At 38.2% G+C, this 24,318-nt stretch overlaps 1 protein-coding gene across 1 annotated transcript in view; it reads left to right on the plus strand.

Annotated features, from left to right (window-relative positions):
- The first annotated feature begins 4,268 nt into the window (after positions 1 to 4,268).
- The window catches only part of GJC2 (gap junction protein gamma 2), a 127,781-nt gene continuing 107,731 nt past the window's right edge, over positions 4,269 to 24,318 (plus strand). Inside the window, exon 1 of the mRNA XM_082257712.1 lies at positions 4,269 to 4,288. The gene's annotated coding sequence lies outside the window, so the exon portion shown is untranslated. The remainder of the gene's footprint in view (positions 4,289 to 24,318) is intronic.

Here is a 24,318-nt window from a genome sequence, read left to right on the forward strand (position 1 = left end):
TATGTATGTAATATGTATGTAATGTGTATGTAATATGTATGTACTATGTATGTACTATGTATGTAATATGTATGTACTATGTACAGTGCCTTGCGAAAGTATTCAGCCCCCTTGAACTTTGCGACCTTTTGCCACATTTCAGGCTTCAAACATAAAGATATAAAACTGTAATTTTTTGTGAAGAATCAACAACGAGTGAGACACAATCATGAAGTGGAACAAAATTTATTTCATATTTCAAACTTTGTTAACAAATAAAAAACTGAAACATTGGGCGTGCAAAATTATTCAGCCCCTTTACTTTCAGTGCAGCAAACTCTCTCCAGAAGTTCAGTGAGGATCTCTGAATGATCCAATGTTGACCTAAATGACTAATGATGATAAATAGAATCCACCTGTGTGTAATCAAGTCTCCGTATAAATGCACCTGCACTGTGATAGTCTCAGAGGTCCGTTTAAAGCGCAGAGAGCATCATGAAGAACAAGGAACACACCAGGCGGGTCTGAGATACTGTTGGAGAAGTTTAAAGCCGGATTTGAATACAAAAAGATTTCCCAAGCTTTAAACATCCCAAGGAGCACTGTGCAAGCGATAATATTGAAATGGAAGGAGTATCAGACCACTGCAAATCTACGAAGACCTGGCCGTCCCTCTAAACTTTCAGCTCATACAAGGAGAAGACTGATCAGAGATGCAGCCAAGAGGCCCATGATCACTCTGGATGAACTGCAGAGATCTACAGCTGAGGTGGGAGACTCTGTCCATAGGACAACAATCAGTCGTATACTGCACAAATCTGCCCTTTATGGAAGAGTGGCAAGAAGAAAGTCATTTCTTAAAGATATCCATAAAAAGTGTCGTTTAAAGTTTGCCACAAGCCACCTGGGAGACACCAAACATGTGGAAGAAGGGGCTCTGGTCAGATGAAACCAAAATCAAACTTTTTGGCAACAATGTAAAACGTTATGTTTGGCATAAAAGCAACACAGCTCATCACCCTGAACACACCATCCGGAAGTGACATTCCCCCCCCCCCCCCAACCGGCAGTCCCCCATTCTCCCCGTGGTTCCTGGGCTCTTCACCTATTACCGGTGCCCTTGAACACTCCCCCTGGGGAGGGAGAGCGCTGTGAGTCCGAGGCAAATCGCACACCTGCACAAACGCAAGCCCAAGGGATTTTTTTTTTACCAAAAATATGTAGCAGAATACAAATTGGCCAAAAATGATGAAAAAAAAAATAGATTTTTAAATGTTTTTTTTTTATTGGGAATGTTATATAGCAGAATGTGAAAAATATATATATTTTTCTCAGAATTTTCGCTCTTTTTTTTAGTTTATAGCGCAAAAAATAAAAATCGCAGAGGGGATCACATACCACCAAAAGAAAGCTCTATTTGTGGGGAAAAAAGGACATCCATTTTATTCGGGTACAGTATCACACGACCGCGCAATTGTCTGGTAAAATAACGCAGTGCCAAATCCCAAAAAATGGCCTGGTCATTAACCACTTGTAGACCGGAAGGATTTCCTGACCAGTCCCTATTTTGCGATTAAGCACTGCGTTACTTTAACTGACAATTGCGCGGTCGTGTGACACTGTACCTAAATACAATTGATGTCCTTTTTTTCCCACAAACAGAGCTTTCTTTTGGTGGTATTTGATCACCTGTGCGATTTTTATTTTTTGCGCTATAAACAAAAAAAGAGCGACAATTTTGAAAAAAAAAAAAAAAAAAAAAACAATATTTTTCACATTCTGCTATATAACATTCCCAAAAAGAACTTAAAAATCAAATTTTTTTTAACATTTTAGGCCAATTTGTTTTCTGCTACATATTTTTGGTAAAAAAAAAAAATTGCAATAAGCTTATTTTGATTGGTTTGTGCAAATGTTATCGCGTTTACTAACTACGGGAAAGATTTATGTCATTTTTATTATTATTTTTTTATTTACTAGTAATGGCAGCGATCTGCGATTTTTAGTGGGACTGCAACATTGCGGCGGACAGATCGGACCCCTAACTGACATTTTTGACACTTTTGGGGGGACCAGTGACATTACTACAGTAATCAGTGCTAAAAATATGCACTGTTACTGTAATAATGACACTGGCAGGGAAGGGGTTAACAGTATAGGTGATCAAGGGGTTAAATGTTAGCCTAGGGGAGTGTTTCTAACTGTGGGGGGCGTGGCTTCTGAAATGACCATAGAGACCTGTGATGACCATAGAGACATGTGTGTGATCAAAGGGTTAAATGTGTACCTAGGGGAGTGATTCTAACTGTATGGGGGAGGGACTTGTGAAATGACCATAGAGACCTGTGTTCCTATATAGAAGGACCACAGGCGCTCTGTGATCATTCCAGAAAGAAGAACGATCAGATGTGTTTACAACAGCTGACCGTCCTTCTCTCTCAGCGGTGAGCGATCGCAGGTGTCAGGCAACAATCGAAGCCTATGGAGGTGTTCATAGCCTTACCCCGCTCTGATGAAGGGGGGACACCCCGAAACGCGTAAACGGTTCTTTGGAGGTCCACATCCCACCACGGCCTGCATCAGCAGAGGAAGCCCAGTGGAGAGTCTTGGTGGTCCTTGATTGTACACGTTTGCCCGTGTTCCAACTTGTTTTGTGAGTACAATGTGTATGCTATTTTATTTTAATAAATTGTTTTAAAGATAATGCGCTAGGCTAGGCTAGTCCGTTCCTTTTTTAGAGTCTGTTTGGGTTACCACGGACCTGTTGAGAGTGGCAGCACAGCCGGGACTACGTCCATTCAATCTGAATCGCATTCTCAGGATAACCCCTCAAACGCAGGAGTCATTTGTCTTTTGTACAGCAATCAGAGCCACCTGCCCGCTGCCCCCTAATTGCAGGCGCGTGACCGAAGTAGCCTTACCTGAGAGCGAGCGCCATACATGCCATACATGACAAGGCGCGCTCACGCTCCCGCTCGGTCACGGACCCCCCCGCACGTGTGCCCGGCGGACCCGATGTCCACCGGGCACTTGCGATTGTCCATTACAGTGGGAGAAAGGCAGGCGGCTGATGTACACAAAGCCGCCTGTCATTCTCCCCTGTGTAAGAATAGTGATCATACGGTTCTACTATGTAGGACCGTTGATCACTGTTCTTACACCTCAAGCCACATCCAATCACAGTAAGAATCACGCCCCTAGGGACACACTTAACCCCTCCCTCTCAAAAAAAGTTAACCCCTTCACTGCCAGTGTCATTTTTACAGTAACAGTGCATATGTATAGCACTGATTACTGCAGTAATGTCACTGGTAACCCCAAAAGTGTCAAAAATGTCAGTCAAGGGTCCGATCTGTCCGCCGCAATGTTGCAGTCCCGCAAAACAAATCGCAGATCGCCGCCATTACTCGTTAAAAAAAAAAACAACAAAAATGGCAAAAATCTTTTCCTTAGTTAGTAGACGCAATAACTTTTGCGCAAACCAATCAAAATACGCTTTTTGCAATTTTTTTTTTACTAAAAAATTTAGATTTTTAAATTTTTTTGGGGGGAAATTTCATGTAAGAAAATGTGAAAAATATTGTTATTTTTGCAAAATTGTCGCTCTTTTTTTGTTTATAGCGCGTGATCAAAAAATCGCACAGGTGATCAAATACCACCAAAAGAAAGCTCTGTTTGTAGGAAAAAAAGGACGTCAAATTCATTTAGGTACAGCGTCGCACGACCGCGCAATTTTCCATTAAAGTCACGCAGTGTCGAATCGCAAAATAGGCCCTGGTCAGGAAGGGGGTAAAATCTTCCGAGGCTTAAGTGGCTATGGGACATGAGCGCCCTGACTACAGCACCGGGATACAGTCCATGGACTTCCACATTAGCAGTAGAGCGGAGATAACAATTTGTTTTCTCCTCTATCATATGGGTCATTTTTAAAAAAAATAATAATTATTTTGCCTATAGTTATGGAGCATCGGCCGTCCTTGTCTGGTGACGCTATAAAAAGGAACGCAGCTGCAGAACAATCCGCCCCGGGCTCTGCGTGCGATGTCTTCCATCCAGCCCCAGGAGCGAGCTGTCATCCTGCTCAGTGTATTCTGTCCATGTAAATCTGCAGCTCCGTCCCATCACCCCATCGCCCAGGATTTCACATCCCCAGACCAGCCGCCGACTTCTGCTCGCTCCGCGGTACCTGCCGCCGCACCACCCGTCTGCCTGCCCTCTGCCAGCACAACCCATGCCAGGCTTATTATTCATCTCTACAGCTGCCTCCTGCCCAGAGAGAAATTTACAACTTGGGATCTCAGAGCCGAAGGTATGTAAACTATTCTATGCATGGAAAATTCTGTGTTCTTCCTATGGACTGGCGTTGGGCTGCAAGAGAGTAGTTAAAAGTCATGGCAGATGTTACAGCATCTGACGAAAGTGAGTACACCCCTTACATTTTTGTAACTATTTTATTATTATTATTATATAATATTTATATAGCGCCGACAGTTTACGCAGCGCTTTACAACTTGAGGGTAGACAGTACAAATACAATACACTATAATACAGTAGGAATCAGATATTATTTTAAAAACAGAGGGGAAAAAAGCCTAAAAAAAAAGTAAACTAATGCAGCCACCACATCTAATTATTGATAAGCTGCAATACACAGTATCTCACAAAAGTAAGTACACCCCTCACATTCTTGTAAATATTTTATTCTACCTTTTCATGTGACAACACTGAAGAAATGACACTTTGCTACAATGTAAAGTAGTGAGTGTACAGCTTGTATAACAGTGTAAGTTTGCTGTCCCCTCAAAATAACTCAACACACAGCCATTAATGTCTAAACCGCTGGCAGCAAAAGTGAGTACACCCCTAAGTGACAATGTCCACATTGGACCCGAAGTGTCAATATTTTGTGTGGCCACCAATTTTTTTCCAGCACTGCCTTAACCCTCTTGGGCATGGAGTTCACCAGAGCTTCACAGGTTGCTGCTGGAGTCCTCTTCCCCTCCTCCATGATGACATCACAGAGCTGGTGGATGTTAGAGACCTTGCGCTCCTCCACCTTCTGTTTGAGGATGCCCCACAGATGCTCAATAGGGTTTAGGTCTGGAGACATGCTTGGTCAGTCTATCACCTTTACCCTCAGCTTCTTTAGCAAGGCAGTGGTCCCCTTGGAGATGTGTTTGGGGTCGTTATCATGTTAGAATACTGCCCTGCAGCCCAGTCTCCGAAGGGAGGGGATCATGCTCTGCTTCAGTATGTCACAGTACATGTTGGCATTCATGGTTCCCTCAATGAACTGTAGCTTCCCAGTGCCGGCAGCACTCATGCAGCCCCAGACCATGACACTCCCACCACCATGCTTGACTGTAGGCAAGACACACTTGTCTTTGTACTCCTCACCTGGTTTCCCCTCACACGCCTGACACCATCTGAACCAAATAAGTTTATCTTGGTCTCATCAGACCACAGGAGATGGTTCCAGTAATCCATGTCCTTAGTCTGCTTGTCTTCAGCAAACTGTTTGCTGGCTTTCTTGTGAATCGTCTTTAGAAGAGGCTTCCTTCTGGGACGACAGCCATATAGACCAATTTGATGCAGTGTGCGGCGTATGGTCTGAGCACTGACAGGCTGACCCCCCGTCCCCTTCAACCTCTGCAGCAATGCTGGCAGCACTCATACGTCTATTTCCCAAAGACAACCTCTGGATATGACGCTGAGCACGTGCACTCAACTTCTTTGGTGGACCATGGTGAGGCCTGTTCTGAGTGGAACCTGTCCTGTTAAACCGCTGTATGGTCTTGGCCACCGTGCTGCAGCTCAGTTTCAGGGTCTTGGCAACCTTCTTATAGCCTAGGCCATCTTTATGTAGAGCAACAATTCTTTTTTTTCAGCTCCTCAGAGAGTTCTTTGCCATGAGGTGCCATGTTGAACTTCCAGTGACCAGTATGAGAGAGTGAGAGCGATAACACCAAATGTAACACACCTGCTCCCCATTCATACCTGAGACCTTCTAACACTAATGAGTCACATGACACTGGGGAGGGAAGATGCCAAATTGGGCCCAATGTGGACATTTTCACTTAGGGGTGTACTCACTTTTGTTGCCACGCGTTTATTCACAGTCACGATTCACCATTGAAGATTGATATTTCACCGTAAATTTATTAATTATCAACTTTTCATATGGACTTCTTTTTTTTTCTCCCTTTTTTTTCATGGATTTTATTTAAACTCCCTTTTTTTTCATGGATTTTATTTAAACTTTGGACTTTTTTTTTTTTACTGATTATGAGTATTTTTTATGCACATTTTTTGCACAGATGTCACATTTTTGCACTTTGTCACTTTATTGATTTTTTTCCTATTTTTTTGAGTTATATATTTATAGATATATATATATATTTTAGCATTAGCACTTTCATTTGTTGCAATTTTTACTGTTTTTATGCATATTTTTTGCACAGATATCACATTTTTGCACTTTATTGATTTTTTCCTCTTTTTTTGTTATATATTTATATATATATATATAATTTTTACTGTTTTTATGCACACTTCTTGCACAGATGACACATTTTTGCACTTTTTCACTTTATTGATTTTTTTACTCTTTTTTTTAGTTATATATTTATATATATTTTTTTAGCACTAGCACTTTAATTTGTTGCAATTTTTACTGTTTTTATGCACACTTCTTGCACAGATGTCAAATTTTTGCACTTTTTCACTTTATTGATTTTTTTCCTCTTTTTTGAGTTATATATTTATATATATATATATATATATATATATATATATATATATATATATATATACTTTTTTTTTTTTTTTTAGCACTAGCACTTTAATTTGTTGCAATTTTTACTGTTTTTATGTTTTTGCACTTTTTCACTTTATTGATTTTTTTCCTCTTTTTTGAGATATATATTAATATTTTTTTTTTTTTTTAGCACTAGCACTTTAAATTGTTGCAAATTTTTACTGCTTTTCCCTTATTTTTTATATTTGCGCATATATCTTTTGCACCCAAGCACTTTATTTCTTTGTTCTTTCTACCATTGATATTTGTTAGATTCACACAATTTTTCACTTATTGGTTTTATATCCTTCTTGCCCCCCCAGGTAGTGCCACCTATCCCTCCTTTTTATATATTCATGACTATACATACCGCTTTCGTGGGGTGATATGTGAGGTAGGCTGCAGCCTATGACGTATATCACGGAATTTAAAATTTTTTGCAAAATATGAAATGTCAAAATGTCTTTAACCAAAGCATAAAAGATGAAATCGAATCATCGCAAGCATTCCGTAATTGCAGATAATAATTCCGTCTTGTTGCACCGGGGTTCTGGGTTCAGCTTCGGTCAAGGAGGTACCTGCATGGAGTCATTATGTTCCCCCTGTATACAGATAATTGAATCCCCTTCCAAACTATGGACTTAGGGGGGGGTGTGGTGTGCACGCAGTGAGGACATTAGAGTGTAAGCTCCCGTGGGGTAAAGACTGCTGTGAATGCTTCTATGTAGAGAATCAGTGCTGATGTTGATGCAATATAAATGAATGGGGTCACCCAGGTCTTCCGGCAGCCCATGCGATCTGTGCGTCCTGCTGGCGTCCTGCCGCTTCACATCTATGAACAGGATGACGGGAGGGTGTGCTGGGTGTGCTGGGTGGCTGCTGGCCAGGACTGGCCCCCCGTTTTATACCTTCTGTAGGATGCTGACGGTTCACACATGACGGGGACTTCTGTCTGACATCGTACAGTAAGTACCATTCCTCACCCCTCTCCTTGGGGGGCCGATTGTGATAAGCCACAGGGGAGCCAGATTTATTCCTAAGTAATAATGAAACCTTCTAGAATTAGGATTGGGGGGGGGGGGGGGGGGGTCATGTGACCATTGTGGCAGTTGTATGAGTTGGATATCACTATTTTAACAATTTATAATGAAAAATGACAGAATCTATACTGCCGTGAGCTGAAGAGATGTTCTGCTGAGGCTGAAAATATCAGGTGCCTGGCCCTGTCATAATACTGATACTTTGTCTTCTGTACATGTATGCGGATTCTGACTTTTCTCAGGCTTTCACTTGCTGCATGCTTGTTCTAGGTCCATTTAGGGGTTTACATGCGGTGCATTCACATCTGGTCCTGCCTCCGAGGATTTTACAATCTCGGCCACACTACCCACAAAAACCATGGACACAGCGCGCCCACGTTACTCTGACTGCAAGATATCCGACTTCTCTTACAAATTTGTATATGTAGCGGAAGCAAATAGAGAGTGGTGCAAAAACAGTGCATTAAAGGTTTATTTCTTCTTCTTTTTTTTTTTTTTTTCTCGTCCTGTCGGGTTTTTTTTCTTTTTTTTCTTGTTTTATTTATTTTAATTTTTTTTCTCATCCTTAGAGTTTTTTTCCTCTTTTTCTTGTTTTTTTTTTTATTTTTTACTCTTTTTTCGCTCTCTCTTTTTTTTTTTTTTATGTCCCCTCCGTCCATTATCTCTCTTAAGTCTTAAGTCCCTTTCTTTCTTTCTTTTTTCTTGTCCTGTCAGCTTTTTTTACTCTTTTTCTTGTTTTATTTATTTCTATTTTTTTCTTATCCTTTCAGTTTTTTTCCTCTTATTTACTGTTTTTTCGCTCTCTCTCTTTTTTTTTTTTTTTTGTCCCCTCCGTCCATTATCTCTCTTAAGACTTAAGTTCCTTACTTTCTTTTTTTTCTTTTCTTTTCTTTTTTCTCATCCTGTCAGGTTTCTTTTACTCTTTTTCTTGTTTTATTTATTTCTATTTCTTTCTCATCTTTTCAGTTTTTTTCCTCTTTTTATTTTGTTTTATTTTTTACCCCTTTTTTTTTTCCTCTTATTTACTGTTTTTTCGCTCTCTCTCTCTTTTTTTTTTTTTTGTCCCCTCCGTCCATTATCTCTCTTAAATCTTAAATCCCTTTCTTTTTTTTTTTTTCTTGTCCTGTCAGGTTTTTTTTTTTACTCTTTTTCTTTTTTTTTCTCCAAAATACTCTTTTTCTTGTTTAATTTATTTCTATTTCTTTCATCCTTTCAGTTTTTTCCTCTTTTTATTTTTATTTATTTTTTCATTTTTTACTCTTTTTTCTCGCGCTCTCTTTTTTTTTTTTTTTTTTTTTCCCCCTCCGTCCATTATCTCTCTTAAGAATTATGTCCCTTTCTTTCTTTTCTTTTTCTTTTTTTTTCTCATCCTGTCAGGTTTCTTTTACTCTTTTTCTTGTTTTATTTATTTCTATTTCTTTCTCATCCTTTCAGTTTTTTTCCTCTTTTTATTTTTTTTTTAATTTTTTACTCTTTTTTCTTGCGCTCTCTTTTTTTTCCCCCTCCATCTGTTATCTCTCTTAAATCTTAAGTCCCTTTCTTTCTTTCTTTTTTTTTTTTTTTTCTCGTCCTGTCAGGTTTCTTTTACTCTTTTTCTTGTTTTATTTATTTCAATTTTTTCTCATCCTTTCATTTTTTTTCCTCTTTTTATTTATTTTTTTATTTTTTTACTCTTTTTTCTCACACTTTCTTCTTTTTTTTTGTCCCCTCCATTCATTATCTCTCTTAAGTCCCTTTTTTATCAGTCCTGATTTTTTTTTTTACTCTTTTTCTTGTTTTATTTATTTCTATTTTTTTTCTCATTCTTACGGTTTTTTTCCTCTTTTTATTTATTTTTTATTTTTTTCCTCTTTTTTTTATTGCTCTCTCTTTTTTTTTTTTTTGCCCCCCCCCCCTGTCCATTATCTCTCGTCTTGTCAGTTTTTTTTACTCTTTCTTTTTTTTACTCCTTTTTCTCTATCTCTCTCTTTTTTTTTTTTTTTTTGTCCCCTCCATCCATTATCTCTCTTAAGTCTTAAATCCCTTTCTTATTTTTTTTTTTTTCTTGTCCTGTCAAGTTTTTGATCCTCTTTTTCTTGTTTTTTTCTGTTTTACTCTTTTTTCTTTCTTTCTTTCTTTTTTTTCTCATCCTGTCAGGTTTTTTGTCTTTTTCTAGTTTTTTTTTTCTCGTCCTTTAATTTTTTTTTTAATTTTTTTTGTTTATCTTTTTCTTTTCCTTGATTTTTTTTTTCTTTCTCTTATTTTTTACTCTTTTTCTCTCTCTTTTATTTTCTTTTTATTTTCTTCCCTCTGTCCATTATCTCCCTTTAAGTCCCTTCTTCAAAAAAAGAAAAATAAAACTTTTGGAGGGGTTCTGCAGTCTTAACCACCTCCTTCCCAAGCCTGTTCTGACACTTTGCTCCTACATGAAAAAAATCTACTTTTTTTTTTTTGCTAAAAATTTACTTAGAACCCCCAAACATGATATATTTATATTTTAACAGAGACCCCATAGAATGAAATGGTGTGTTGCAATTTTTTATGTCACACGGTATTTGCGCAGCCATTTTTCAAACGGAATTTTTTGGGAAAATAAATAAATAAAAGTAAAGTTAGCCCAGTTTATTTGTAAAATGTGAAAGATGATGTTACAATGGGTAAATAGATACCTAACATGTCATGCTTTAAAATTGCGTCTGCCCGTGGAATGGCGGCAAACTATGGAGCTTAAAATTCTCCATAGCCCATGCTTTAAATACCTTTACAGGTTACCAGTTTTAGAGTGGCACAGGAGGTCTGGTGATAGAATTATTGCTCTCGCTCTGATGTTCGTGACAATACCTCACATGTGTGGTTTGATCACTGTTTACTTATGTGTGTGGGAGTAACCAGGGCCGTCTTTAACACAGGGCAAAAGGGGCAGCTGCCCTGGGCCCACTCATTGTTGTAGGCCCCAAAGCAGTTGCCCCTTGAGCCCCCATTGCCTTTGAATATTTGATAAGTGGATTGGGGAGGGCCCAAGAAAATATTTGCCCAGGGTCCAATCAATATTAAAGACAGCCCTGGGAGTAACGTATGCGTTCGCATTTGCGCGTCAGCATGGTGGGACGGGGGTGCTTTGAATTTATTTTTATTTATTTATTTTATACAAAATTTTATTTTATTTTTTTTACACTTATTTTTATTAATTTTTTTGTACAAACTTTATTGCACTCACAAGGGATGAACAACATCCCTTGTGACAGCATGGGCCGTGACAGGTCCTCTGAATGGAGAGATTTGGGGTCTATTAGACCCCAGATCTCTCCTCTGGCCCCCCATGCAGCTGATCAGACAAAGATCAGTTTGATCGGCTGCTTCTCTGGCTGCTGGTGTGCCTAGGGCGGAACCGGAAGTGATGAATACTCATCGCTCCCGCTTACAGGGTTACAGAGAGAGAGGAACGACGTCTCATCCTTTCAGTTTTTTTCCTCTTTCTTCTTTTTTTTTCTCATCCTATTTTAGTTTTTTTCCTTTTTTTTTCTTCTTTTATTGTTATTTTTTCCTCATCTCATTCGTTTTTTTCCTCTTTTTTTTCTCGTCCTCTTCGTTTTTTTCCTATTTTTTTTTCGTCCTTTTAGTTTTTTTTCATCCTTTTTTTTTCTCGTCCTTTTAGTTTTTTTCCTCCTTTTTTTTTCTTCCCTTCGTCCCTTTCATTTTCTTTTCCTTTTTTTTTTTTTTTTTTTTTTTTTTTTCTTTTTTTGTTCTCATCCTTTCAGTTTTTTTCCTCTTTCTTCTTTTTTTTTTTTTTATTTTCTCATCCTTTTTTTTTATTCGTGTTTTTCTTGTTTTTATTTCTTTTTTTCTCTCTCTTTTTTTTTTCTTTTTCTTTTTTCCCCATCTATCCATTATCCCTCTTAAGTCCCTTCTTTGAAAAAAAAAAAAAAAGGGGGTTCTGCAATTGTATCTCTCCTCCCCCATGCGTCATACATCTTATTTAGAGAATATAATCGAAAAAGGAATGTGACTGTTAGTATCATTTTATTATAATTTGTTGCTTTAACCACTTGCCTACTGGGCACTTTTACCCCCTTCCTGCCCAGGCCAATTTTTATCTTTCAGCTCTGTCACACTTTGAATGACAATTGCGCGGTCATGCAACACTGTACCTGTCAGGATGCCAGTAGACAAGATAACTCCTCTGGAGGTACTTCTGTGCACGGACTAAAACAGATTCCCTTCTGTGGGTGCAAGAATTGGGCTTTGGCTAATAGATATGTGGATGTGTGAATTTGCGCGCACACGAGCTGTTGCGCATTCTCGTGCGCGCCGGCACCTGCGTGAAGGCTATTTAAATTCAGCTGGTGCTCAGGTTCCGTGCTGCCTCCTATGACCCTGTATCCTGCTTTCAGTTGCTGACCTTGTTTCTCCTTACCATTCTCTGAACCAGGGGTGGGACAAGGGGTGGGCAGGAGGGACGGCTGCCCTGGGCACTGTGGTATCATGTGAGGTGGGGGGGTGGCAAGGAGATTGAGAGGGAAGGGATTTGTATTTGGAGGGGGAATTTGGGGGGGGGGTAAAAATTGTTCTAGGAGGGGAAATTTTGGAGGGATATGTTAGGAGTGGTGATTTAGGGGGATGTGTGGTTGGAGGGGGGATTTGGAGTGGGGGGTAAAGGATTTGTACTCGGAGGGGAAATTTGAAGGAAAGAGGATTTTTGCAATGAGGTATATTTTTTTTTTTTTTTTTTTGGGAGGGGATGTGGGGGATGAGGGGGCAAATATTTGTTCTGGGACGGCAGATTTCAGCAGTGGGGAGGGGTGGATTTGTACTGGGAGGAGGATGAATTTATGCTTACAGGGTAAGCATGCAGATTAGTGCTCAGTTGTTGTTTTTTTTTTTTGGGGGGGGGGGGGTGATTTGCTGACACATAGTGCTCATACATCCTGGGGGGGGGGGGGAGGGGGCAGTTTGGCATGTTCGCCCTGGGCTCTAGATAACCTTGTCCCGGCACTGCTCTGAACTCCACCTACTTGTCCCCTGACCTCTGCTTCTGTTTGCTCCTTTGGCTTCTGCGTCACTGTTTGGTTCTAGACCTGGCTTGCCTCCTGACCTCGCTCCTGTCTGTGCCCTGTACCCGATCCATCCTGTCTGTGCCCACTACCCGATCCATCCTGTCTGTGCCCACTACCCGATCCATCCTGTCTGTGCCCACTACCCGATCTATCCTGTCTGTGCCCACTACCCGATCTATCCTGTCTGTGCCCTGTACCCGATCCATCCTGTCTGTGCGCACTACCCGATCTATCCTGTCTGTGCCCACTACCCGATCTATCCTGTCTGTGCCCTGTACCCGATCCATCCTGTCTGTGCCCACTACCCGATCTATCCTGTCTTTGCCCACTACCCGATCTATCCTGTCTTTGCCCACTACCCGATCTATCCTGTCTGTGCCCTGTACCCGATCCATCCTGTCTGTGCCCTGTACCTGATCCATCCTGTCTGTGCCCTGTACCCGATCCATCCTTTCTGTGCCCACTACCCGATCTATCCTGTCTGTGCCCTGTACCTGATCTATCCTGTCTGTGCCCTGTACCCAATCCATCCTGTCTGTGCCCTGTACCCAATCCATCCTGTCTGTGCCCTGTACCCGATCCATCCTGTCTGTGCCCACTACCCGATCTATCCTGTCTGTGCCCTATACCCGTTCCATCCTGTCTGTGCCCTGTACCGATCCATCCTGTCTGTGCCCGCTACCCGATCTATCCTGTCTGTGCCCTGTACCCGATCCATCCTGTCTGTGCCCTGTACCCGATCCATCCTGTCTGTGCCCACTACCAAATCTATCCTGTCTGTGCCCACTACCCAATCAATCCTGTCTGTGCCCTGTACCCGATTCATCCTGTCTGTGCCCACTACCCGATCCATCCTGTCTGTGCCCACTACCCGATCCATCCTGTCTGTGCCCACTACCCGATCCATCCTGTCTGTGCCCTGTACCCGATCTATCCTGTCTGTGCCCACTACCCGATCTATCCTGTCTGTGCCCACTACCCGATCTATCCTGTCTGTGCCCACTACCCGATCTATCCTGTCTGTGCCCTGTACCCGATCCATCCTGTCTGTGCCCACTACCCGATCTATCCTGTCTGTGCCCACTACCCGATCTATCCTGTCGGGTATGCTTGGAGGGTAAGCATGCAGATTAGTGTGCTCAGTTTTTTTTTTTCTTTGAGGGGGGTTTGCTGACACATAGTGCTCATACATCCTGGGGGGAGGGGGGGGGGGCAGTTTGGTATATGCGCCCTGGGCTCTAGATAACCTGCTCTGAACTCCACCTGCTTGTCCCCTGACCTCTGCTTCTGTTTGCTCCTTTGGCTTCTGCTTCACTGTTTGGTTCTAGACCTGGCTTGTCTCCTGGCTTCGCTCCTGTCTGTGCCCTGTACCCGATCTATCCTGTCTGTGCCCACTACCCGATCTATCCTGTCTGTGCCCACTACCCGATCTATCCTGTCTGTGCCCACTACCTGATCTATCCTTTCTGTGCCCTGTACCCGATCCATCCTGTCTGTGCCCACTACCCGATCTATCCTGTCTGTGCCCACTACCCGATCTATCCTGTCTGTGCCCTGTACCCGATCCATCCTGTCTGTGCCCACTACCCGATCTATCCTGTCTGTGCCCACTACCCGATCTATCCTGTCTGTGCCCACTACCCGATCTATCCTGTCTTTGCCCACTACCCGATCTATCCTGTCTGTGCCCTGTACCCGATCCATCCTGTCTGTGCCCTGTACCTGATCCATCCTGTCTGTGCCCTGTACCCGATCCATCCTGTCTGTGCCCACTACCCAATCTATCCTGTCTGTGCCCTGTACCCGATCCATCCTGTCTGTGCCCTGTACCCGATCCATCCTGTCTGTGCCCTGTACCCGATCCATCCTGTCTGTGCCCACTACCCGATCTATCCTGTCTGTGCCCTGTACCCGTTCCATCCTGTCTGTGCCCTGTACCCGATCCATCCTGTCTGTGCCCGCTACCCGATCTACCCTGTCTGTGCACTGTACCCGATCCATCCTGTCTGTGCCCTGTACCCGATCCATCCTGTCTGTGCCCACTACCAAATCTATCCTGTCTGTGCCCACTACCCAATCCATCCTGTCTGTGCCCTGTACCCGATCCATCCTGTCTGTGCCCACTACCCGATCTATCCTGTCTGTGCCCACTACCCGATCCATCCTGTCTGTGCCCTGTACCCGATCCATCCTGTCTGTGCCCTGTACCCGATCCATCCTGTCTGTGCCCACTACCCGATCTATCCTGTCTGTGCCCACTACCCGATCTATCCTGTCTGTGCCCACCACCCCATCTATCCTGTCTGTGCCCACTACCCCATCTATCCTGTCTGTGCCCACTACCCCATCTATCCTGTCTGTGCCCTGTACCCGATCCATCCTGTCTGTGCCCACTACCCGATCTATCCTGTCTGTGCCCACTACCCGATCTATCCTGTCTGTGCCCACTACCCGATCTATCCTGTCTTTGCCCACTACCCGATCTATCCTGTCTGTGCCCTGTACCCGATCCAGCCTGTCTGTGCCCTGTACCTGATCCATCCTGTCTGTGCCCTGTACCCGATCCATCCTGTCTGTGCCCACTACCCGATCTATCCTGTCTGTGCCCTGTACCCGATCCATCCTGTCTGTGCCCTGTACCCGATCCATCCTGTCTGTGCCCACTACCCGATCTATCCTGTCTGTGCCCTGTACCCGTTCCATGCTGTCTGTGCCCTGTACCCGATCCATCCTGTCTGTGCCCGCTACCCGATCTATCCTGTCTGTGCCCTGTACCCGATCCATCCTGTCTGTGCCCTGTACCCGATCCATCCTGTCTGTGCCCACTACCAAATCTATCCTGTCTGTGCCCACTACCCAATCCATCCTGTCTGTGCCCTGTACCCGATCCATCCTGTCTGTGCCCACTACCCCATCTATCCTGTCTGTGCCCACTACCCGATCCATCCTGTCTGTGCCCTGTACCCGATCCATCCTGTCTGTGCCCTGTACCCGATCCATCCTGTCTGTGCCCTGTACCCAATCCATCCTGTCTGTGCCCTTTACCCGATCCATCCTGTCTGTGCCCTGTACCCGATCCATCCTGTCTGTGCCCTGTACCCGATCCATCCTGTCTGTGTATGACCTGGCCACAGGAGTGACAGGAGGACTGAGGACAGACAGCGGGTGTTTGGTGGACTGGTCCAGTGGTGAGTTATAGAAGAAGATAACAGTATATATAATATTTTCTACATTTTATATTTTTTATAAAACAATGGATTTGGGGGCCTTTAGTTGGGTGTTATTTTTTTGGGGGGGGGGGCAGCATTTCATTCTTGGTCCCAGGCAGCACAATGTCTGGGGCCAGCCCTGAAGGAAGGGAATGTGTTTTAGCCTGCGACAGAAGTCCCTCCAGAGGAGTTATCTTGTCTACTGGCATGCCCATCCTGACAGTACCCAAACAACAGTTTTATCATTTTTTGTTTCACACAAACAGATCTTTCTTTTGGTTGTATTTAAAGAGGTTGTAAACCCCTGGGTACAGTTTGTACCTATAGGTAAGCCTATAATAAGGCCCTATAATAAGGCCTACCTATAATTCTGCCTGCGATTCCAAATCACTAAGTGTGAATGGGGACCTTAAAATTCATCATTATATGGCTTAGAAGAGCTTACAATCTATTACAGTATACAGGAGGATATAGAAAATTGGAGAGCTTACAATCTACTAGGGTAAAAGGAAGGATACCGATTGTAGAAGAGCTTACAATCTATTAGTATATAAGAGAGGATACGATTGTAGAAGAGCTTACAATCTATTGGGATATAAGGGAAGATGCGATTGTAGGAGAGCTTACAATCTATTTGGCTATAAGGGAGGATACAGAAGGTAGAAGAGCTTACAATCTATTAGTATATAAGAGAGGATACCAATTGTAGAAGAGCTTACAGTTTATTAGAATACAAGGGAGGATACCGATTGCAGAAGAGCTTACAATCTAATTTGAGTATTAGGGAGGATACAGAAGGTAGAAGAGCTTACAATCTATTAGGATATAAGGAAGGATATGATTGTAGAAGAGCTTACAAACCTATAGGACAGGATACAGAATGAAAAAGAGCTTACACTTTATTAGGGTATAAGGTAGATACGATTGTAGAAGAGTTTACAATCTATTGGGATGTAAGGGAGGATGCGATTGTAGAAGAGCTTACAATCTATTTGGCTATAAGGGAGGATACAGAAGGTAGAAGAGCTTACAATCCATTAGGATATAAGAGAGGATACCGATTGTAGAAGAGCTTACAATCTGTTATTATATAAGAGAGGATACCGATTGTAGAAGAGCTTACAATCTATTAGGATTTAAGTGAGGATACAGAAGGTAGAAGAGCTTACAATCTATTGGGGTATAAGGAAGGATACCGATTGTAGAAGAGCTTACAATCTTTTAGAGTATAGGACAGGATACAGAAGGTAGAAGAGCTTACAATCTATTAGGATATAAGGGAGAAAACAGAAGGCAGAAGAGCTTACAATGTATTAGTGAGTAAAGAAGAATACCAATTGTAGAAGAGCTTACAATCAATTAGGATTTAAGTGAGGATGCAGAAGGTAGAAGAGCTTACAATCTATTGGGGTATAAGGGAGGATACCGATTGTAGAAGAGCTTACAATCTATTAGGGTATAAGGGAGGATAACGATTGTAGAAGAGCTTACAATCTATTAGGGTATAAGGGAGGATACAGAAGGTAGAAGAGCTTACAATCTATTGGGGTATAAGGGAGGATAACAATTGTAGAAGAGCTTACAATCTATTAGGGTATAAGGGAGGATACAGAAGGTAGAAGAGCTTACAATCTATTAGGGTATAAGGGAGGATACAGAAGGTAGAAGAGCTTACATTCTATTAGGGTATAAGGGAGGATACAGAAGGTAGAAGAGCTTACAATCTATTAGGGTATAAGGGAGGATACAGAAGGTAGAAGAGCTTACAATCTATTGGGGTATAAGGGAGGATAACGATTGTAGAAGAGCTTACAATCTATTAGGGTATAAGGGAGGATACAGAAGGTAGAAGAGCTTACATTCTATTAGGGTATAAGGGAGGATACAGAAGGTAGAAGAGCTTACAATCTATTAGGATATAAGGAAGGATACAGATTATAGAATAGCTGAATAGGAATGTATTCAAATCAGAAGCACCACAAGTGCCAGCATGACCGGTCAGAGTTCCTGTGTTATTGTTCTCTGAGGGAGTACAGTGGTTGCAGCGTGACACCGCGCCTGTCACATCCTACACAGACCCAGCTTGTAACTTTGAGCGCTGAAATGAATCCGTGGAATTATCCGACATTCTGGAAATAATGTGAATAATCCTGTGAACGGTCTAATGACAGACGACACCCCCCCCCCCCACCACCCTGCCCCCCTCCGCTGTTGAGAAATGTCAAGTGTTTTGGGTCTGAGCCCAACGCAGGGCCATCTTCAACACGGGGCATAAGGGGCAGCTTCCCTGGGCCCAGTCATTGTTGTGGGGCCCAAACCAGCTCCCCCTACCACCAAAAGAAAGCTAAATGTAGCAGAATGCATTTTGGGCTAAATTTATGATGAAAGAATATTTGCAAAATTTTAAAACAGAAATAAGAAAAATACAGTTTTTTTGGGTTTTTTTTCCCAAAATTTTCAGTCTTTTTTCATTTATTTAAAAAAAAAAAAAAAAAACCCAGTGGTAAAATAATAATTTCATAAATAATAATAATATGAATAATATGAAATAATAATTTCATAAATATGAATATTATGAAATAATAACTTCATAAATAATCATATGAATATTATGAAATAATAATTTCATAAATAATAATATTAAATAAATACCACCAAAAGAAAGCTAAATGTAGCAGAATGCATTTTGGGCTAAATTTATGAAGAAAGAATATTTGCAGAATTTTAAAACAGAAATAAGAAAAATACAGTTTTTTGGGGTTTTTTTTCCAAAATTTTCAGTCTTTTTTCATTTATTTAAAAAGAAAAAAAACCTAGTGGTAAAATAATAATTTCATAAATAATAATAATATGAATAATATGAAATAATAATTTCATAAGTATGAATATTATGAAATAATAACTTCATAAATAATCATATGAATATTATGAAATAATAATTTCATAAATAATAATATTAAATAAATACCACCAAAAGAAAGCTAAATGTAGCAGAATGCATTTTGGGCTAAATTTATGAAGAAAGAATATTTGCAAAATTTTAAAACAGAAATAAGAAAAATACAGTTTTTTGGGGAGTTTTTTTCCAAAATTTTCAGTCTTTTTTCATTTATTTAAAAAAGAAAAAAAAACCCAGTGGTAAAATAATAATTTCATAAATAATAATAATATGAAATAATAATTTCATAAATATGAATATTATGAAATAATAACTTCATAAATAATCATATGAATATTATGAAATAATAACTTCATAAATAATAATATTAAATAAATACCACCAAAAGAAAGCTAAATGTAGCATAATGCATTTTGGGCTAAATTTATGAAGAAAGAATATTTGCAAAATTTTAAAACAGAAATGAAAAACATTCAGTTTTTGGGGGGTTTTTTTTCTAAATTTTCAGTCTTTTTTTTTCATTTACTTAAAAAAAAAAAAGAAAAAAAAAACCCAGTGGTGAAATATTCATTTTATAAATAATAATAATATGAATAATATGAAATAATAATTTCATAAATAATAATAATAATATGAATATTAGGAAATAATAATTTCATAAATTAATAATAATAATATGAATATAATGAAATAATAATTTCAAAAATAATAATAATAAATAAATACCACCAAAAGAAAGCTAAATGTAGCAGATTGCATTTTGGGCTAAATTTATAAAGAAAGAATATTTGCAAAGTTTTAAAACAGAAATATGAAAAATGTGGGTTTTTTTTTCAAAATTTTCAGTCTGTTTTCATTTATTTAAAAAAAAAAAAAAAAAACCCTGTGGTAAAATATACATTTTATAAATAATAATAATATGAATAATATGAAATAATAATTTCATAAATAATAATATGAATATTATGAAATAATAATTTCATAAATAATAATAATATGAATAGTATGAAATAATAATTTCATAAATAATAATAATAAATAAATACCACCAAAAGAAAGCTAAATGTAGCACAATGAATTTTGGGCTAAATTTATGAAGAAAGAATATTTGCAAAATTTTAAAACAGAAATAAGAAAAACTTGTTTTGTTTTTTTCAAAATTTTCTGTCTTTTTTCATTTATTTAAAAAAGGAATAAAACCCAGTGGTAAAATAATAATTTCATAAATAATAATAATGTGAACATTATGAAATAATAATTTCATAAAAAATAATAATATGAATTTTATGAAATAATAATAATAAATAAATAAATAAATACCACCAAAAGAAAGCTATATTTGTGGGAAGAAAATTAAAAAAATGTCATATGGGTGCAGTTCTGCATGACCGCGCAATTGTCATTCAAAGTGCGACAGCGCTGAAAGTTGAAAATTGTCCTGGGCAGGAAGGGGGTGATAGTGCCCACCCGGTATTGAAGTGGTTACCATAGGAGAAGTAAAGCTGCCATTGGCTGACAGTCAGCTTATAAAGTAACGCACATTTGAACCTTTTTTTTTTCCTCCTTTAATTGGCCGGCATTTTTTGAAGATTGTGGGACGTTTGGCGGCCAGACGTGACTCAGAGGGGGTGACTCGGAGCCTACTGACAGAATTCCTATATATTCCTAATGAATCATATAGTAGTGGGCGAGCGATCACAGCGCAGCCCTCTCCCCTCCGCCTCCACGCCGGCCTCTAATAACAGCGTGAAGGCCACAAATCTGCACCCCGCCTGCCGGCACAGCCATGAGCTCCACTTCCCAACATCTGGCAGCCGTTAGCTGGGCCAGGTTTCCGCTCGCTAACGGTCGCAAGAGCGGTCAGTGGGCGCTGACTTCATGCCGGTCATAACCGGTCCAGCTGCGGATGAAACAGGACAAGAAGCGCTTTCATGGACAATCTGATCTCTATGGAGAACAATCCATATCCATACACAGACATCTATTAACACCCCAGTAGATATTTAAAAAAAAAAAAAACACCTAATAAAAAAATACAAAAATACAATTTAAAAAATGCTAAAAGTAAATAATATAAATACTACAAGAAAAAAATATTTAAAGTATATAAATAAAAAACAAAATAAATATTGAAATAAAAAATATTAAAAGAAAACAAATTATAGAATAAAAAAATACTAAAAATACAATTTAAAAAATAAAAAAAAATACAATAAATAATTTATAAAGAATAAAAGTAAATAACATAAAATTAATAAAATACTTAAAATAAAGTAAATAATAAAATAAAAAAGCTAAAATGCAAAAAATAAAAACTACAAGAGTAAATGAAGTAAATTAAATAAAAAAAGTAAAAGTAAATTCGGTAAAAAAAAAAGTAAATTAATTAACAAAATAAGAAATACTTAAAAATATATATTTAAAAAAAAACAGAATAAAAATACTAAAAGAAATTAAAATAAATAATAGAAAATACTAAAATATTTATAAAATATTTTATAAAAATATAAAACTAACGAATATCAAATAAATAATTAAAAAAAGAATAAAAGTAAATAACATAAAATAAAAATACTTAAAAATGAAGAAAATGACAAAAGTAAAAAAGCTAAAATACAATATAATAAATAATAAACTAAAAAAAGAGTATAAGAGTAAATTAAGCTTAAAAAGTAAATTAAAAAATAAAATAAGAAATACTAAAAAAATAAACAAAACAATTTTAAATAAAAATAAATAAATAAAACACAAAAATAAATGAAAATAAATATTAAAAGATACTAAAATAAGAAAATAATAAAACTAAATAAAATAAAATAAATTACAAAAGAATAACAGTATATAACATAAAATAAATAATAAAATAAAAATACTTTAAAATTAAGTAAATAATAAAGCTAAAACACAAAATAATAATACAATACTAAAAGAGTAAATTAAGTAAGTTAAATAAAAAGTAAGAGTAATTTAATTAAAAAAAAAAAAGAAAGTAACTTAAATGATAAAATATAAAATACTAAAATAGAAAATAGAAAAAAAAGGAAATTAAAAGAAATAAAAAAAACTAAAAGAGTAAATTAAGTATGTTAAATAAAAAGTAAGACTAAATTAAGTAAAAAAAAAAAGTCAATTAAATGATAAAATAATAAATACTAAAACAGAAAATAGAAAAAATGGAAAATAAAAGAAATAAAAAAGAACACTAAAATAAATGAAAATAATAATAAAAAATACTAAAATAAAATATAAAATAATAAAACGAAATAAAATAAATAATTAAAAAGAATACAAGTAAATAACAAAAAATAAATAATAAAATAAAAATACTTTAAAATGCCGTAAATAATAAAAAGCTAAAATACAATAAACTAAAAAAAATTACTAACAGAAAGTAAAATAAATAATAAAATAAAAAAAATACAAAAAAACAAACAAAAAATAAATACTAATTTAAAAAAATACTAAAACAAAATAAATAGAAAGACAAGGAATACTAAAAAAAATAAACAAAAAATAAATACTAAAATAAGCTAAAATACAATAAACTAAAAAAAATTACTAACAGAAAGTAAAATAAATAATAAAATAAAAAACTACAAAAAAATAAACAAAAAATAAATACTAATTTAAAAAAATACTAAAACAAAATAAATAGAAAGACAAGGAATACTAAAAAAAATAAACAAAAAATAAATACTAAAATAATTTAAAAAAATACTAAAATAAAATATATAATAAAATAAGGAATACAAAAAATAAACAAAAAATAAATACTAAAATAAAATAATTAAAAAAATATTTGTAAAAGAAAATAAAAAAATTGTAAAACCAAATTAAATAAAATAAATAATTAAAAAAGAATAAAAGTAAATAAAATAAAAAATAAAATACTTAAAATATGAAATAAATAATAATAACAAAAAAAAGCTAAAATACAATAAAATAAAAAGATATTAAAGAAATTAAAATAAATCATAAAATACTTATCCAAGCCCATCATGCCTGAAGGGAAAACATATCCTTAAGTTGAACTAAAGGCAAAACTTTTAACCTATTGAAAACACACTGATCATGACTTTTGACCCTAATACTAGATCCAGCTGTGATCTAGCCATTGTATCCTTATTTTTATTTATAATTAATATTTTACACGGGAACGCACATGTCCTGAGTTGTCCTTAAATTGAGATGAAGGGAAAAAAAGCATCCAAAACACATAAAAAATGCATAAAAAAAACGTGTATGCAGAAACACATCTGGAACACGGAAATCGCGGTGTGAACCAGCCTCTTCAGGTAAAAAATGTGGAGTGCCCCTTTAAGGCTGGATATTTGAACCTCACATGTGGGAATAATAAAAGTCGGAGAATTGGATTTCCTGGTCACAATTATTCATGAAATGTAACAACGTATAAATATCCGTCTTCTTCTCTGCGCTCCAATATTGCCGCGGCCTCCATCTTATCGCTTCCCAGAATCCTCCTCTTCCCTCCCCCCCACACCAGAAAACGCTCTTCTCTCCCTTTATGGAAAATAAAAACTTTTCCCACTGACACCCCCCCCTTCTCTGACCCCCCCCCCCCCCCAGAGACGTCCTATCGGTCGCAGAGGCTGTAGCGGTGCTCATTAACCTTTAACCCCCGATAGATTTTCAGCTGCGATACCAAATATTTTCTCAGGCTCACAAAGGAGGTTTTAATAACCAGATAATTCGTTCCATCGAGTTCCGTTCTTTTGTTTATTTATTCTATTTGTTGTTGTTGTTATTATTTATGTGTTTTCTTTTTTTTCTGATTCTTTAGAATTTATACTTTCCCAGTCCCCAACTCTCCATTTCCTTTAAAGGGAATTTTTTTTGTCTTTATAAAGATTGTTAGATAGTTAACTATGAAGATAGTAGATAGTAGTTAGTTAGTGCAATGGCGCCCACATAACACAAGAGGGCAGACTTTAGAGTGTAAGTTCACCTTCTACCTTCTATGTAGCTGTCACTGCCCATACAGCTGGTACAGGCAGGATGGGACCAATCAGGGCTTCAGAGACAGATCAGAGCAGTTCCCATTGGTCACATGCTAGCACATCACCACACTGAGCAATCCGATCCATCCCTGAAGCTCTAAAGTGCAACCCAGCGCCGGGGCACTGTCACCTAGAGCCCAGGGGGGGACATACCAAACTTCACCCCCCCCTTCAATTCATGAGCATTATGTGTCAGCAAAAATCACCCCCCCCCCAAAAAGAAAATTAAAATTGAGCACTAATCTGCTTGCTTACCTCCTAGGCATAAATCCCCCTCCTCCCAGTACAAATCCAACCCCTAATGAAATCCCCCTCCCCAGCACAAATATTTGCCCTGCCCCAGT

Source organism: Pelophylax lessonae (genome assembly GCF_965119305.1).
Source record: "Pelophylax lessonae genome assembly, chromosome: 5".
Lineage (NCBI taxonomy): Eukaryota > Metazoa > Chordata > Amphibia > Anura > Ranidae > Pelophylax > Pelophylax lessonae.